The sequence below is a fragment of the Gorilla gorilla genome, chromosome 10 (genome assembly GCF_029281585.2).
Source record: "Gorilla gorilla gorilla isolate KB3781 chromosome 10, NHGRI_mGorGor1-v2.1_pri, whole genome shotgun sequence".
NCBI lineage: Eukaryota > Metazoa > Chordata > Mammalia > Primates > Hominidae > Gorilla > Gorilla gorilla.
In genome coordinates, this window is record NC_073234.2 from 20885491 (window position 1) to 20898394 (window position 12904).

General features: G+C 43.5%; 1 long non-coding RNA gene across 1 annotated transcript; it reads right to left on the reverse strand.

Moving 5' to 3' along the window:
- Window positions 1–559: 559 nt before the first annotated feature.
- Window positions 560–5842, reverse strand: LOC101141583 (uncharacterized). The gene is made up of 3 exons (XR_002008100.4): window positions 5659–5842; window positions 2472–2696; window positions 560–907 (listed from the first exon to the last, which is right to left on the reverse strand). It is a non-coding gene; the product is annotated as an uncharacterized lncRNA (long non-coding RNA).
- Window positions 5843–12904: the final 7062 nt, after the last annotated feature.

The following is a 12904-nucleotide window of genomic DNA, read 5'->3' on the forward strand; positions in this document are numbered from 1 at the left end:
TGAAAAAGAAACCAGACTTCAAAGCAAAGGTTAAGAAATTTCTATCTTGGAGGGAGTACCTCCCAATCTAAGGCTGCCTTTAGTTGTTGTTTTAAGCATCTTGTAAGATAGCTTTATTTCCCTGGTTTCTTAGTAAATTCCTTAAGGTCAGACACAATCTCTCAAATTTCTTTTGAGTCTCACATCTCACCAGCAAAATTCAAACCACAAACACAGAAGCAGCTCCACACAGAGGCCTCTGTCTCTTTGAAAAGAAATAATGGCAATGACCGGGATGGTCTCAAACCCTCCACTCTCTGGGTCTTTGTTTTCTCACAGTAAGATGAAAATCTCTCTTCAAGCTCCCTCTGGGTCTAGGTAGGTTACTTCTCTGGAGAAAAGACATGTGGCATCAGAAAAAGAGCACTCAACTTAGAACCAGACAAGTCATTTGAATTCTTGCAGGATCACCTACTACTAAGCCTTTCTGTGCCTCAGTTTCTTTGCCTGTAAAAGGGAAAGGTGATACATGCCTTCCTTATTTCAAAGGGTTCTTGTGAAACATAATTCAGACAGCAAATGGGAAAAGAAACCATTGTAAATCATGGAGCTAAACTCATAGGGAAGTAGCTTTCTACAGTAGGATGAAGTAGTTGAATGGAGTTTTATATGCAGAGGATCCCACAAAGTTAAAAAAACTGCACAGAAAAAATTAAAAAAGGAGCGATTTCAGATGGCATGGCGTGGGAATGGGCAAGAAACATCTTCCACGTAAACAATGCAAGCTTTAGACTTCTTGGCTGTTAATTACACGAAGAGACCAAGAGACTTGTAAACCCATCTGCTGCATTGTAGATGATTCCATACGGTTGAAATCTGATTCTGGCTCTTGGAGAGTGGGTTAAGTAGATGCAATCAGGCAGGAGCACTGTGAATAAAACAATAGAAAGGCATATTTGTATTGTTCTTTACTGTTTTCAAAGCACTTATGCATATATTATTATCCCATTTCATCCTTATACACACGTGAAGTAGGTATTAGGTTCTTATTCTTCAAGTGAAGAAACTGAGACTCAGGAGAAGTAATATGCTAAAAGTCGCACAATTAATAAACAACTCCACCCAAACTCAGGTGTCCTGATCCAAAAGTCTCTGCTTCTTCCAAGTTTGAGAAAAATATTATGTTACTTATCTCAGTAGATTTATTGTGGGGGAAATGAAGCCGTCTTAGCTTTTTTGGCAAAAGTGCACTCTGGTCTTCCTATTGCACCATCAAGCTTTGTTGCCTGCACTCCAAATCTTGAAAGTGTTTTAAAATATTAATGCTCATCATACAAATAGATTGCACCACAGATTGTAAAGATGCCTAGAATTAGTCCATGAATATAATGTCATGGAAGCACTATTGCCTTTGATCCTAAGCTTGTATCCCTGAGGCCAGCCAAGCAAGGGGAGATGTGTACAGTTTGATCTGAATCTTGGATTTCTGGAGGAATCTTGGAGCCTATGTGTAAATGTAAGATTTGCCCCTGGGTATGGACATAGACCTGCAGCAGATCCCTATCCATTGGCTAGGATGCTTGAGCAGGACATTGCTTTCTGGTATGCTATCATATCTCCATGTGTTTGAAGACAGTCACTGACCATACTATAGAAGTTCCCTTTGTGTTCTGGGAAACATAAGGAGGAATAAATTGGTGCTTGGCTGAACATCAAAAGCAGGTCGTGAGGACAAGCCCAGCCTAATGCTTTCACTCTCCCTTGCCTCAGCACATATCTGTAACCCTCAGGGGCTAATTCTGTGGAAAGTTAGTGGTGGTTTGTCCTTTTGAACAAGAGGAATGACTCAAGATAAGCCAATGTTATCATATTCTGTTAAATCCATTTCTCCTTAGATGTTGGACACTGAGTTGCGATCAAGATGGATTTAGGCAATGAGGACTCTCTGTTTTAAAAAATGCAACCACTTAAATCAATTGACTTTGTTCAATGGATTCACCTACTATGAGGCCAATCTCTATTCTTGTAAAATTTTCCCCCAATTTAGGGGTTTCTATACCTGGTTTACTGAGTGATATTTGGAAAATTACTCACACTCTCTGGTCTTGATCTCAAACTCTTGATTTCAAAGTATCTGGAGAATGACAAACGTGCCTACTTTTCCACTGAGCTTTCTATGAGAACTAATCAAGTATTGAGCAAGTATTTTGAACTAGCTGTTTTAATTAGTAGAAGAGACCAGTGAGGGGTATAATCCAAGAAAACATCTAATCCAGGAACAACTAAAGAAGCAACAAATCAACGAGGCATAAGATTCTATCATGTTTTCAATTTAGGACTGGACCTAATATGAGGCACGAAAATCATCTAAGACATAATTTTTTGCACCAATGAATTTATAATCAAGCTGTGAAGATAATTCCTTAAGTGAGGTCTACAGAGAATAGGACTCATTGAATTCCACATTACAATTGTCTTGTAAAGTTATTTACTTATTCCAATGGTTCTTCCATTGCTCCAGACATTTCTGGCATCCCCTTTAGTTTGTTGATGAACAAATTTGAAAGGGAGAGTTGGCACCCACTTCTCAGTTGGAAGAATCTCCTCCCCAATTCCTCCATTGCAATGAATTTGGGCTGGAGTTAGATCAGAAAGCCAAGGTTATCAGCTTCTGGCTTCTGAAAAGAACACCTGCTTGCTTGGAGGTATCAGGTGATCTAGGAGGAAAAATACAAAATGGAAAGGATTGGTTTCAGGAGACAATGGGAGCAGAGGATCAAAGGGTCTGGGAGGCACCAGCAGGCCTGAGAGTGGGTGAACCTCAGTGACACACACCTGGTGTCACTTTCTAATGGAGATTCCCGATTAGCGGAAAGAGTCAGAAAACATTTGGTAAATGGAGAGTACTATCTCTTCCTGTGCAGCCTTCTGAACCATAAGCTGTGCAATTTGTTGTTCTGTGGGGGTGTAGTGCCAGACCTTGTTTTGCAGATGGACAAACCCTTGGCTAAGCTCTAAAATCTGGGGGCTACCATTTATTTTGCTGATGACTTGAATCCCTCCCCCCTCCCCTTTATTTTTCCAAGAAAGGCTGCTCTTTAAAGATTGACCTGATCAAGTTTCAGGAAAGTTCAGTCAACTCTTGATTCCCACTTTGGATAATAGCCTGGTTAAATTTTAATGTTAGGCTGCCCTGTATTCAATTCAATAGCCCACATATTTATTAAGTAACTACCCTGCAAAAGGACAGACATGCACCGTTAAAGAGGAACCATGAATAGTGCATGATGCTCACTCTCAGAGGCCTGATTCTCTAATAGTGGAACTAAATAAATAACAACTGCAATAGAAGGCTGAACGTGTTAGCTATAGATGAAAAGTTCAAAGTCCTGGGGCATTTTAAACTGAGAGAGACCATATATGCACAGTGTTGGGTTAAGTAGGGAAGCCATGGCGTTATGACGTGGGAGTGACAGCTGAGATAAGTCTCAAAGGGTTCATAGAATTTTTCCAGTCAGAGATGAGTATGGTGGCCTTGAAGAAGTTGGTGGGGAGGCATGGGATATAACTGATACAGGAAGTTTGACTAAAAGTATGGAAAAAGGAGTAGAGAAAGGTGGGCTTGAAAGAGTAGAGTGGGTACAGATTTTGGAGGCTCTGAATGCCAGGTTAAGTTTCTGGCACAAAGTAGTGGGGAGTTGGGGAAGGCTTCTGAGCACAGGAATGGTCAGTGTTGTACCTTGGGAGAGTACTCTGACAGCAGCAAATAGGGTAAACTGGAGGAGAAGAAATAGAAGAAGACTACTGCAATGTCCTGGAAGAGGAGGTGTGAGTGCCTGCCTCAGCAAGGTGGCAATTAGGAAGGAGATGGTGCCAAGGGAGACATGGTAGAGAAACCTCCTCCACACATCCTCTCCAGTGCAATCCCTGGGTTAAATGACTCCTGACACAATGCTTTGAACAGCCAAATAGAATGGACTCTGGAGCTGTCTTGTTTCTAATTTTGTGCCTTAATGACCAGTTGATAAAAACCATCTAATGCCTGACTTAAGGAAGTTCCCAAGTGTTGGGACCCGCTCTGATCACAGTCCTCTGGCTACTTACGCAGGATATTTTGCCTGTCTACATTTATGGGAGTCTTGTTTTCTACACTATTTAATGTGCCCTTTTCTGAAAGATTATAAGAAAAGAAGCCAGAAATTTGAGGTCAGAGGTTAGAGCTTGATGTAGAGATAGAAGGAAAGGAGGGAAATTATAGAAAAACACAAAAGAATTTATTAAAGAAAAGAAATTTTCATTGGTTCGAAAAGACAGCAAGGGCCAGGTGTGGTGGCTGACACCTGTAATCCCAGCATTTTGGGAGGCCAAGGCAGGTGGATCACCTGAGGTCAGGAGTTCGAGACCAACTTGGCCAACATGGTGAAACCCAGTCTCTACTAAAAATACAAAAAAATTAGCTGGGCGTGGTGGCATGTGCCTGTAATCTGAGGCAGGGGAATTGCTTGAACCAAGGAATCAGAGGTTGCAGTGAGCCGAGATTGCGCCACTGCACTCCAGTCTGGTGACAGAGTGAGACTCCATCTCAAAATACAAACAAACAAAAAAAGACTGCTAGGGGTCCTGGACCATCCAGAAATATAAACACAATGTCCAAGATAATGGGCATACCAACTGATTTTCTCTATTAGAGAATTTTCCAATGATGGACATACATTGCAAGATGATTCCACAGGGAAAAAGGGTGTATGTGTGTGTGTGTGTGTGTGTGTGTCTGTTTGTGTACATAAGCATTTGCAAAAAACCATTACCAAAGTTTGTTGCTATTTAGCTCACCATTTCTGATTACACAGCAACCCCCATGAGGTTCCCTTCCCCCACTACCCTTGAGAGAATTAAATTGTTCTAGCTCCAAGACGGTAACATAAGCATCTGCCCATCTATCTCCAGTGACTTATTTACTGTGACTTCTCCTTCAACCTGCAGGTCAAGGATTCTCTGAAACATAAATATTTAGGTCAAGAAAAAGAGAGGAATTTATTTAATATAGTGGACTTTTTTCATTGTGTTCAATGAATATCTCCATGCCTAGTGCCTGTGCTATCAGAGGTTTATACGATTTAGAAAAAGCAATGTTCACTGTCACCTCAGACAAACCTTGACACATCAGTGGCTTAATGTTATTGCAAACATTTGTTTCTTGCTGACATCGAAGTCCAATAACAGGTGGGTCAAGAGGGCTCTGTCTCAGAGCTCTACCATCTGGTATATGTGCCATCTAAGGCCACTGTGGTGGAGGAAGAAAGAGCTGAAGGATCTTGCAGGCTGTCTGTAAGGGGCATGCTTCACACAGCTTATCTCACTGTGCTTATTTCATTAGCCAGAAGTCAGCAAGTCGAGGCTCCAACCTCATACAAGGGAGGCTGGGCATCCAGAAGAGCACATGAATCTTTGGTGCTGCGGAGCTTTTGCTCAAGGGCTTCCTAGTGGCCATGGGACACCCAGAGGGTCCGTAGGCCACATTGACTAGCTCCGTCCCAACCCTGCCATTGGGCTTCCAGCATTCATTGCACCCCAGCCCCCAACTGTGTGGTTAGGAGAAAGACTACGAATGTCCTGTAAAAACCCTTGATAAAAGATATTGCCAAGTCCTGGCTGTGGGATGAAGATGAGAATCCTCACCATGGGGTCTGCGCTCTTGACTTTGGTTGTGGGGGGAGGGGAAGCAGAGGAGAAAGAGAGAGACAGAGACAATGGGAGGTGAAGAATGCACAAGCAGCTGAAACATTGCCTCATTGTGTTCCCAGATTCTGATACTGCATCACTGGCTTCCAGAGCGCCTGTGTGACCTCACTGGATTCCAGTCTCTATATTTGTTCACCATCAGTGCCTCTTACTGTAAATAATTGAAAGGAATATAATAGGGTGAGAATTATTGTTGCCTCCCCCCTTTCGCCTTTCATAAAATCTTTTTATATCAGAGGGGTCTGGCCCCAGCCACTCCTAGCTCTATAATTAGTTCTGGGAGCTGTGAGGACTGAGTTTTAGCTAATGACATTTCACAGTTCAATCTTGAAGTACCTCAGGCTTTGTGATCTTTTTTGAAGCAAAGAGCTAGGGCTACAGATGAACCTGGGTAATTTGCACTATTAATACGTCAGTCTGTCAGCAGATTCCCAAATTTTACAAATAAGCAAGTGAACCCTGCAGGCTGATGTGCCAGTCAGAGGGTCCTTCCCAGCCTTCATGCTCCCGAAGCAGATGAGAGTGGGTTTGGTTTCATCAGTCACAGCTGGTGGGTTTTCATTATCTTCATTCTCTCATGTCTGCCTTGGCCATCATTGAGCCACACACATCTTCAAGCAAAGTATTCTCTGCCTTGAGACACACTAGTTCTTGAAGTGCTCTAGACTGCAGGAGAATCTGAGGCCCCTCACAGAGCCTTTGGAGTGCATGGCTATGAGGCCTGGGCACACAGCGAGACATGTAGTTGTCACTATCACCCAGTGCAAAAACACTCAGAGGGGCTTATGAGAATCCTGTCTTCAGAAACTGAGGCCCCAAGACATTCAATGACTTGCAAGTCTGTTCTTTCCTGTCCATCTTCTCTCTTCTCTATACTTCCCCTCTCTCTCTCTCTGGAAATTACCTAGATTCCCTCTCTTGGCCTCCAGATGGGTCAATATTTCCCTGCTTTTGCACATACCCTTACCTCTGATATCGTGCCCTTCCCACCTTGTTCTGCTGAACTTCCTCTCTAAGGCCCGGTGCAATCATTTCTCATCTTTGAAGTCTCCTTGACTTTGTCCCTTCGAAACTGAGTTTTTACTCCTTCTTTTGTGCTGTCATAGCCTCTTATGCTTAGCTTTATTTCAGCAATAATCACACTGTGATATAACAGTGTATTAACTGTCTTTCTCCATCATGCTACAAGCTTGAGGGAGTGCACTCTATCATCCTCGTCTTAGTATTACCAGAGCCCGGGTGCTTTAGACACATAGTAGATAATCAATACAAGTTTTGTGAGTGAATAAGTATAAAAGTGTTGACCCTTTCCCTATGCACAAAGATAACTTTAAGACTGAGAAAGACAACAAATGTAGAATGCTTGGGATGCTTTAGAAAAAGCGGGGGTTGGGGGGTCACTAATCAAATATTATTTTGAGACTTCAAGTCTCCATTTGTTGTTATCTCCCAGGACACACCGTGAGGACAGGCAATTGCAGTTTCATGCAAGGCCCTCCACCTTTCTTCTGCTGTTTACACTGGATCAGAAGGTGGGGCAAGAGTCTGATTGCTGCAGTATTTGCAGGGCTGCTGTAAAATAAAACAGTCTCCATGGCTGAGAAGCCCTGTGGCCAGGGTGAACCACACTTCACCTCGTCCTGAAGCTATTGTGCTTGGATATTAATAGCCCCAGGCAGTGTTGTCTGTGTGGGCAAGTGCTGCTTTTTCCGAGCTGTGTAAGCCCCCCATCTCCCAGAGACAAAGTGCTCCACAAATAACTGCAGCATGTTCTGAATTCCTCTGGGCAGGGAGCTTTGGGGGATAATTAGCAAGGCAAGGAGGAGCAGGGGTTTAGAAAGAGCACCCATCACCAGCAGCTCCTGGCAGCCCACAGCTTGGGGTGGGGAGTGGGTCGCGGCTAGAGTGCAAGGAGCCCGGTAGGTAGAGAGGGTCAGCTCTTCTGGATTTCAAGCCGGCCTCTAAAAGAAGCCAGCTGGAGATCTCCAGCAAACCACTGAAATTTGTTCAGTCCTCCTTCTTCTGGATTGGGGTTCTGCTTATTTCATAGCTTGTTTTGATGAGCAAATTGAAGAAAATCTTGTGAGAGGCATTTATAGATTGCAAAATAATATATTAATTTCAGGGAAAACGATGATAATGGTGATGATGATGGTAGTGGCTTGTTAGGAGAGCATGTCCTAGAAAAAATAGTGGGTCCTCTTCATGGTGACCATCTCTGGAAATCAGTAAGGAATAGGAACTAGGAACGGGGTTTGCACTCTGTTTTCACACGCCTCTCTCCAGGCCCAATGTCTTCGACCTCCCTGAACACAGCGACCCCACCCACACTTGGCAGAAGCTTCACACCTTCTCTACAGGAAGTCTTTCTTTCACTCCCACACACACATTTTTTTTAATAGGGTCTCACTCTGTTGGCCAGGCTGGAGAGCAGTGGTGTGATCATAGCCCACTGCAGCCTTGACCTCTCTGGCTCAAGCGATCCCCCCATTCTCCCACCTCAGCCTCCCAAGTAGCTGGGTCCACCGGTGTGTGCCATCATGCTAGACAAACTTTTTTTTTTATTTATTTTTTGTAGAGACAGGGTTTCCCTATGTTGCCCAGGCTGATTGCGAACTTCTGGGCTCAAGCTATCCTCCTGCCTCTGCCTCCCAAAGGGCTGGGCTTACAGGTGTGAGCTACTGAACCCAGCCCACAACCTTTTTTTTTGACTAGTAGGAAGATTTTTCACTAAGAACTAGTTCAAAAGAAATCTTTTAGAAAAGTTGTGATTAAATGGATGTCTCTGTACTTCATACCATTCTTTTTCTCTGTGTCTACTGGACCAGACTGGCATTTGCCCACTTCCTAGGTGTGTAACCTTGGGAAGTGACTTCATGTCTTTGTCCCTCAGTTTCCTCATCTGTGAAATGTCCCGAATAATATCTATACACAGCAGTGGGAAGAGTGTCTGGTCTTTGGTAAGAGCTCAATTGATGTTAACTGACAGTGTACACCTTCCCCCATCACCTGAGTTGATACAGTCCTGTTGCCTTATAGGAGGTCTGGTGTTGATTTTTGCAGTGGAGTAACTCAGAGTGACATGGATCTCCTGACTACTCCACTTGAAGGAACTAAAAGGAATGGGAGGGAACCAGGCCCTCTGCTGAGCCCTGCTTAGTGGAGTCTTAACTCTGACAAACAAGAAGCAGAAGGAGCTCAATGGCCCATGAGTACACTCACACATCTCATTGAGGAAGACTCCTCAGATTCCTGTGCCTGGGGAACAAAGAGCGTTAGGCATGCACGAGTTTCCTAAGTTTTCCTTAACAAAGGGCCTCTGACAGGGCAGCCTCAACAATGGAAATTTATTGTCTCACAGTTCTGGAGGCTGAAACCTGAGATCAAGGTGTAGGCAGAATCATGCTCCCTCTGAAGGGGCTGGGAAGGGTCTGTTCCAGACCTCTTTTCTAGCTTCTGGGAGTTCCTTGGCTTTCAGTGGCACAACTCCAACCTTCACATGCATTCTCCCTGACTGCATACACTTCCCCATGTCTAAATTTTCCCATTTTATAAGGACCCCTGTCATATTGAATTAGGATCCGTCCTAATGAACTCATTTTAACTTGATTTCCTCTGTAAAGACCCCATCTCCAAATAATGTCACATTCTGAGGTAGTGAGAATTAGGACTCCAACATATTGGTTTTGGGAGACATGATTTAACCCATTACAGGGATGCCATCCCCTGGACCCTCATTTTGCTAAAAAAAAATAGGACCTTATAGGAAGGATGGACTCTCTCTCCCATGTTATAGACAAAGAAACTGAATCCTGAGAGGTTAATGAAAAAGAAACAAGTATGAAGTCTCAGGTCTCCAGACTAGAATTCACAGACAGAAAGAGCCCCCATTTCTGCTGTGGACCTCAGCATGCTCTCCACACCTGAGTGCATTTGATCCGAGGAGCTGGATGGAATTCAGATTTCTCCTGTTGTACACCACCCCTAGTGAGTCAGGAACTCTGGGGATAGGACTTAGATACATATTAAACAGGTCCACCAGGTAACTTCCTGCTCACTGTGGTTCCAGAAACTTCCCCCGGTATATAGGTGGTGGATCAGGGTGTTATCGGTGGCATAGATTGGAAATCAGAGTGAAACGGGAGATTAGAGGCAGCTGTGTCTCCCAGGGCCGCCTGATGGATTCCAGCATCTGGTTGCATGAGAAGCCGAGTTCAGGCCTGCAGCAAAGCCCTAGATATTTTCCACTGCCACATCTTCCTGGTGGCTTAAGAATGACAACTATGTGGAGTGACTGTGACCACAGATTTGAACTGAGGTTGGAAGAGTGTGGGAATTTTAGAACTAGACACCCTCTGCTTATGAACCCTTTTGGCCTCAGCTTTTGGGGGTCCCCTCCTCAGAGCTAAGCTAAGACTGCAGGGGAACTCGGGTGTATCACAGGAGCCTATTGATCCAGTGCTAGGTTTTTACTCTAAAATTTACCCTTTGTATTTGTTGAGTACCTGTATAATGGGTACAAAATGATATGTTGCATCTGAAGAAGAACCCATCCAAGTGGATCATTCTGGGAAAGACAAATAAGGATGCTCAGGCATGTTCAGATACCTGCATCTGGAAAAGTAGACAATGAAGATGATCACTTGGCTCTGCACAAAAAAGGACAAGGGCTACTTTAACCTGATCCTCCAGGATCTCTAACTCCAAAGCAACAACACTGCCTTGGGGGAACTCCCCTGTCTAGCACCTTTTATGGCTAGGCTTCCATATTTCAGGATCAAAGCAGGCATACAGGAGAGAGTCAGCTGATGCCTTGCACAATGATATAGCTGTTTTCTGTCATTGTAGAAGCTTACAATTCCCTACAGGGAGATTAGCTCCATTTTACTGAGAAACAATCAGCTAGGTATACAAGGCATACAGTAGGATGCTCCCTCCACTAATAGAATCAGGTGGAACTCTACCGACATAGTCAGAACTTTGGTGTGGAGAATCCAAGGCAAAGGAGAGACCAAATTGCACTGGCCTTGGGAAGCTTCATCCCCTTGCTTTTGTGTCTGTCTTCCTTTCACTTTGGGGGAAGTGGTAAAAACATTTAACTTTTATAATGATGTATGACTTTTCAATGCAGAATTAGTAGGAGGAAATGACTATGGGACTCAAAGCTTCTTTGGAGGAATAATAGAGTGGATAACCCAGGCATGAGTGGAAAGGAGGAGCTGCCTGCATCTGTGCCAGGCTGGCTGTGGAGGGTACGGAGCAATGCCAGCATCTCTTAAGAAACTGCCTCACTGTGTCATCTCTGGGTTGGACTGTTTCATCATACGAGACATTTGCCATGTGTTCTGTTGCCAAAGAGATGCATTAATAACAATAGTTAACCAGGATTGTTTTTGTTTAGGTGTGAATGGTCCGTTAATTTTCTGACATGCACAGTCATAGTGATTTTTTTTAGAAGTACCAGAAGAAAGCCCGGAATAATCTCTGATTTACATATACAGAGCTGTTTGCTCAAAGACACACTATGGATTTCCCATGCAATTTCAACTGCAACAGAACAGTGGGGACAGAGACAATAATTGGTATCATTTCTGTCTTATAGGCAGAAAAATCAAGGTTCCATTTCTTGCTGTGTAGGTCCATAGAAGTGGAAACAGAACTGTACTCTCTAGCATCTGTGTCCACCCTTCTAGGTCCTGGGTTCCAATCAAGGATAAACTGCAACAAAAATGAGGTACATTGGTCACCAGGAAGCAGTTTCCAAAAACGATTACTCTAGGACTCTGATTAAAGGAAGGCTATTGTTGTTGCTGTTGTTGCTTTTAAAAATGTGATTATCAGAAGAGAGGATGCTCATGTATCTAGGTTAGATGAGGCAGAATCCAGAGGTGGGTTGTGGGGGAGGGTGGGATTAGACAACTTCCTGCGGTCTCTGGATCCTCTTACTCCACCATTCAGAAAACAGAAGTATCCAAACCTTAGTGACGGCAGCCCCCGGAACGCTGATCATTAACATGATTAATCAGCGGGAATGCCTGTAGTCTTGTTTAGAACAGGGCCAAGCAAAGTGATTGATTGTTATCATTATCAGTAGCACTATTTGCACTTAGTAGTAACTGCATGCTCATCTTTGGAGATCTTTTGGAGGTAATTGAATCACACTACTTAAGAATTCAGTCCCTCCTGTTCTCCCTCTTTCTTTTTTTTCCTCCATCCTCACCCCATGCCTGGAAAGCAAAGACAAGGCAGTTAATATTAATGAGGTCATTATGCTTCATTGAGATTTATGAAATAAAGTGTTCGAATACATGGTCACGCGTTAGCTCTTCAGCATCTTTGCTCTTCAGTAGCAGGCATATGCTTAACTCTTAGGGTTCCAGGTCAATTATTGGTTATGAACTTCCTACTTCTAGGAATATACTAGGTCTTTAATCGAGAACCATAAGCTGAAAAGACTTAACCCACAAGGTAACATGGAACTCACCTACATGTGTGCATGTGTGGATGAACCAGACTTGAAATTCTGAACTCTGGGCTCTTAGGCCAATGCTCTTCGTGGAGCACCTTGCTACTTTTGCAAAGTGATGCTCCAAGTCATTCACAGCACGTCGGCACAATCCTTCAACGTGTCCCTCTGTCACCAGCACCCTGGATGGCACACAGGATGTATTAACAGCATCTGTATTAACAACTCGAGCACCTTTCCTATCAGGCATAGTCTGCTTTGAGGACCAACTTCTTCCTTACCAGCCCACTGATTAATAAGTTCTTACTGAACATCTACTGTTTGCTTCAGCCTGAAAACATGTTTGGCACACCTACGGGGCATTAGACATTATACTGTATCCTAGGGCTATGAGGTTAATAAGACTCAGTCTCTTCCTACGCCAAGAATCCAAGGAGACCAAGACAAGCACATAGGTATGAACAAAGGCAAGTGCAATATGCATGGATGTGCCTGAAGATGAGCTACTTTAATAGCGTTATGTTAGAAACAGCTAAATCTACAAAAGTAGACAGTTTAATTAATTTATGCCATAGATATATTTATTAGTGTCAGCTGTGTCCCAACACTGTACTAATTACTGGTAGTATAATACAACAAATATAGTCTCTGCTGTTTCCCTCATGTATGTTATATTCTAGTAAAGAGACAGATCTCTTTATGAGTTCTTGAGAGAGG